Source organism: Triticum dicoccoides, chromosome 3B, assembly GCF_002162155.2.
Source record: "Triticum dicoccoides isolate Atlit2015 ecotype Zavitan chromosome 3B, WEW_v2.0, whole genome shotgun sequence".
NCBI classification, from domain to species: Eukaryota; Viridiplantae; Streptophyta; class Magnoliopsida; order Poales; family Poaceae; genus Triticum; species Triticum dicoccoides.
Window position 1 is genome coordinate 516,401,332 of NC_041385.1, and position 6,000 is coordinate 516,407,331.

Here is a 6,000-nt window from a genome sequence, read left to right on the forward strand (position 1 = left end):
ACAGATCGGGTGTGCTGGACCTCGGAACTGAGCGGTATCCCATTGGAGGTTGGGAGAAAGCCGTGTGTAGGCTTGTTCTCGGGCTCGGCTGTTCATGTCTAACCAGTCATTGTAACCATCCGGCCCGACAGGTGCACGTCCTCATGATCCATAGATGGACTGAGGAGGCACTCGATTTGCCTCGATATGTCTTCGGACATCATGGGGGTCTAAGTAATCCACTGGGTCCTTGCTGTAACAGCATGAAGCGGACTCAGTGTGGAAATCCTCCCATGCTAGCTTGTCTCATCCTCGAGGGGGACATCCAGGTACATCAGTGGTTAGTTCATCGTCGAACTCAGGCAGTAAGTGTCTGTGTCGGTAGGATTTAGGCGTAGTACGGCTCCGCTCTTCAAGGTCTTGTTCAGTTGAAAGTATTTCGACCTACTTGTCATTTAGTGCATCTTCATTGGCATGCAGCTATTGTTGCTTCCGCTTCATGCTTCGGGCGGTGGCAACTAGGCGCTGCTGGAAGCATTCCTGCTCAATACGGTTTTTGGGAACTATGAAGTCTTCGGTTCTGAGGCTCACGTCCTCCTCAAATTTCGGCATGTAGTTATCATCGGCCCATTCAAAGAGGTTATCGGGATCAGAGTCCTTGGGGATTCCCTCGGGGTCGACGTGGCGATCTGGAGAGGCTTGAACGTCCTCCTTAGGACGCTCTACATCATTGGTCGTTGTGTCGACGGTAACATTGTTCCCACTATGTTCCCCATTGGTATCCCATCTATGTCTCTGCCGACGTCCTGGAGGGGATTTTGGGGTGTCGACCATGTAGACATCGCAGGTTGATGTTGCGGTCCATGTGCCAGTATTTCCCAATGGCGAGGCGTTTCCGAGGAGGCCTTCGACATCTTCATCCATGTCGGTTACCTCATCATACTCTAGTACATCAGTTAAGTCATCGATGGTGGCTACTAGGTGGGTGGTGGGTGGGATATAAATTTCCAGGTCATGAGCTTTAAGTCCAATCTTATCATAAACCGAAGTTTTGCCATCTGAGGTTGTCATGCTTTGGATGTGGTCAAGCATATCATTTAGGCGAGACATCTCTTCGGTGCTTACGGCCAGGTTGTAGGTGGGGCTTACTCGAAGTATGGACAGCGTATAGCTCGGTGTGTTCTCGGCGCAGAGAAGACCCACAGGCGGCTCTAGGTCCAACGCTGGGGTAGGCTCTGAATTTGACGTAGCTTTAGAGATAGGGGCAGGATTCTCATCCGAGGCAGGGGCTAAGGAGAGATCGCCCGAGGTTGTAACATCGGGGCCTTCCAGCAATGCCAGAGACCCCGGCCTGACGTTCTCAATGGCGATCGGTCCCAGAGTTGGGATTCCATCATCAGAAGACTCCGCCCCCTGGATGGGGGCCCATCTTGACAGGATGAGTTCGCTGCGGGCATCCGCGGTGTACTCCAGGCCTCCAAAGGTCACGATCTGACCTGGGGCATAGTTTTTCATAGAGGCCAGATGGCCAGCCAAATCGACGTAGAAGGTCATGCTGCACAAACATAAAAAGTTGGCCGGGGACATAAACGTTCCCCCAACCATTATCGCAGTTGATCTGTAGATGAGCCATCGATCCTTCTATCAATCTCACAACAGAACTGATGCGGAGCATCCTTCGGTCATCCCCATGGACCTACCATCGTCTCACCAAGCACCAAGAGGACCCATGACTAGAGCACGAGCTAGAGCTCTCGAGACTGAGGTGACTTCTCTCCTTAGTGATATCTCATATGATCCTCTCGAGACATGGCTACTGCCTAAGTCCGGAATGTTGTGTATGATTAGGTACCAAGAGAACCCTCCCGAGGATGCACATGAAGATGGTCAAGTCCCCAAGTCCATGGAGGAAGAGAACCAATGGAAGAAGGTGTGGACAGCTTCGAGGCCTCGGACATCCGTCCATGGCCCCGGACATCCAGCCCCTAGAGATCTTCCCCGCAACCAGGAGTCTGCAGCAGAAGTTACAGCGGCCGGACATTCGGTCCCAGCCCGGACATCCGGCCCAACCCGGAAATCCGGCCCGATCCCCTGAAATCTCTCCCCCTCCATCACCGAATGCTCAGGAAGCAACCCCGACAGCCCCGACATCCGGCCCCCTGTCCCGGACATCCGGCGCCTCCCGAAGCCCCGGACATCCGCCCCTTCGCCCGGACATCCGGCCCCGCCATCCAGAGGGCACTGAGGCCTACTACACCAGCCCGGACATCCGGCCCTCTAGCCCGGACTTCCGGCGTCTCACGAGCGCCCGGACGTCTGGTCCCCCTGCCTGCGTGCAGTGCCTTTGGGTCGTGGCCCTTGTACCCCTTCGCCCATTAGATTATATATACTCCCTCTCCACCTACGTTTTAGGGTTAGCGTTGATTTAGCTCGTTTATGAGATAGAGCATCGCTCATCCATCCGGATCTACTCCTCTTGAGGGACCAACACCTCCACCCGGAGAAGATCCACCTGGATTCAAGACCTCCATCCGGAGAAGACCATCAAGACCTCCTCACGGAGAAGAACGGTTACCCTTGTATCGTCCCTTGTTGACTTTGGATCTCGTGTTACTTTGTGCCTTGATGATCTAGCACTTGTGTGATCATATTCGTGTTGGTTGAGTGTTCCTCTTGTTTTCCATGTGATTTCCCTCATTTCCCTCCGCGCGTTCTTCGTGTTCCTCATAGGGATCCTCTCCAAACGTGAAAGATCGGCCCCTAGGGTTCTGCCCTACATCATCTTGGTATCATGAGCCACGTTGATCACGTTTTTGGAGCCCCTACCCCGTGTTTTCTAGCTTGATTTTGTTGTTTTTGTCCTAAATTCGAAAATCCCCACCAAAAATAGCCCCAATTTTTTGTGTGATTTGTTTGTGTGATGAAGTTTTGTTGGATTTGATCCATGGATCTGCTTTGCATCGAGTGGATCTAGCTTTTCCCCATCTCTTCCACGATTTCCATCCACAAATTCGTCCGAATTTTGCCCCGGAGTTGCCGTTTTGCCCGTGGTGTTCATCCCGTTCGGCCACGATCCAGGCGTCCGGACATCCGCCTGAGTCCCCGGACATCCGGCGTCCCGGACATCCGTCCCCTGGCAGCTGCAACTCCATCCCCGCACCCTTTTTCCACCTAGTTTCGCCCAAATTTTGCCCCGGTGCCCTACTATGTCTTGAGCTTGCGTTGGTTTTCCTTGAAGAGGAAAGGGTGATGCAGCAATAGTACCGTAAGTATTTCCCTCAATTTTTGAGAACCAAGGTATCAATCCAGTAGGAGGCTCCTCAAAAGTCCCACGCACCTACACAAACAAACAAAGAACTAGCAACCAACGCAATAAAGGGGTTGTCAATCCCTTCACGGCCACTTGCAAAAGTGAGATCTAATAGAAATAGTATGATAAGATAAATATATTTTTGGTATTTTATAATATAGATGCAAAAAGTAAAGATGCAAATAAAAGTAGATTGGAAGCAAATATGATAAGAGATAGACCCGAGGGCCATAGGTTTCACTAGAGGCTTCTCTCAAGATAGCATAAGTATTACGGTGGGTGAACAAATTACTGTCGAGCAATTGATAGAAAAGCGAATAGTTATGAGATTATCTAGGCATGATCGTTTATATAGGTATCACGTCCGCAACAAGTAGACCGACTCCTACCTGCATCTACTACTATTACTCCACACATCGACCGCTATCCAGCATGCATCTAGAGTATTAAGTTCATAAAGAACAGAGTAATGCATTAAGCAAGATGACATGATGTAGAGGGATAAACTCATGCAATATGATACAAACCCCATATTTTTATCCTCGATGGCAACAATACAATACATGCCTTGCAACCCTTTCTGTCACTGGGTAAGGACACCGCAAGATTGAACCCAAAGCTAAGCACTTCTCCCATGGCAAGAAAGATCAATCTAGTAGGCCAAACCAAACTGATAATTCAAAGAGACTTGCAAAGATAACTCAATCAAAAATATGGATTGGGCCTCCGGTTAGTAGGTTAGTCCCAAAAATGATAATAATGTGTAAAATAAAGCCCGTAAACATCCAAAAGGGGTAATATAATAGCATGGAACAATCAAAAATTATAGATACGTTGGAGACGTATCAAGCATCCCCAAGCTTAATTCCTGCTCGTCCTTGAGTAGGTAAATGATAAAAACAGAATTTTTGATGTGGAATGCTACCTAGCATAATTCTCAATGTAATTTTCTTTATTGTGGCATGGGTGTTCAGATCCAAATGATTCAAGATAAAAGCTTATAAAACATAAAATAATAATGCTTCAAAGCATACTAACAAATAATCATGTCCTATCAAAATAGTATAGCCAAAGAAAGCTTATCCCTATAAAGTCATATAGTTAGGCCATGCTTCATTTTCATTACACAAAATACTCCCATCATGCACAACCCCAATGACGAGCCGAGCAATTGTTTCATACTTTTCAACGCGCTTCAGCTTTTTCAACTCTTACACAATACATGAGCGTAAGCCATGGACATAGCACTTAGGTGGTAAAAGATGGTGGTTGTGAGGACAAAAAGAGGGAGAGGATAGTCTCACATCAACTAGGCGTATCAACGGGCTATGGAGATGCCCATCAATAGATATCGATGTGAGTGAGTAGGGATTGCCATGCAACGGATGCACTAGAGCTATAAATATATGAAAGCTCAACAAAAAGAACTAAGTGGGTGTGCATCCAACTCGCTTGCTCACGAAGACCTAGGGCATTTTGAGGAAGCCCGTCATTGGAATATACAAGCCAAGTTCTATAATGAAAAATTCCCACTAGTATATGAAAGTGACAATATATGAGACTTTCTATCATGAAGATCATGGTGCTACTTTGAAGCACAAGTGTGTAAAAAGAGATAGTAGCATTGTCCCTTCCCTCTTTTTCTCTCGTTTTAATTTTTTTTCTTTTTTTTTCTTTTTTTTTCTTTGGCATCTTTTCCTTTTTTTATTTTTGGCCTTTCTCTTTTTTTTTGTAAAGTACGAAGTCTCATCCCGACTTGTGGGGGAATCATAGTCTTCATCATCTTTCCTCACTGAGACAATGCTCTAATAATGAAGATCATCACACTTTTATGGATTTACAAGAATTACAACTCAAAGCTAGAACAAGATATGACTCTATGTGAATGCCTCCGGCGGTGTACCGGGATATGCAATGAATCAAGAGTGACATGTATGAAAATTATGAAGGTGGCCTTGCCACAAATACGATGTCAACTACATGATCATGCAAAGAGCAATACAACAATGATGAAATGTGTCATAATAAATAGAACGATGGAAAGTTGCATGGCAATATATCTCGGAATGGCTATGGAAATGCCATATAGGTAGGTATGGTGGCTGTTTTGAGGAAGGTAAATAATGGGTTCAATACCGGCGAAAGTTGCGCTGTAATAAGAAAGGCTAGCAAAGTGGAAGGATGAATGTGCGTATATCCATGGACTCACATTAGTCATAAAGAACTCATATACTTATTGAAGAAGTCTACTTAGCCCTCGAAGCAAAGTACTACTACGCATGCCCCAAGAGGGATAGATTGGTAGGAAAAGACCATCGCTCGTCCCCGACTGCCACTCATAAGGAAGACAATCAAAAGAGCACCTCATGCAACAAATTTGTCACACAACTTTTACCATACGTGCATGCTACGGGACTTACTAATTTCAACAAAAATATTTCTCAATTTCATAATTATCCACTAGCATGACCCTAACATTACTACCTTTATATCTCAAAACAATTATCAAGCAACAAATTGATCATAGCATCCAATTCACTTCCTATGATAGTTTTTATTATACCCAACTTGGATGCTCATCATTCTAGGACCAAATTTGTAACCATAGCAAATACCATGCTGTTCTAAGAGACTCTCAAAGTAATATAAGTGAAACATGAGAGACTAACAATTTCTATAAAATCAAGCCACCATTGTGCTCTAAAAATTAT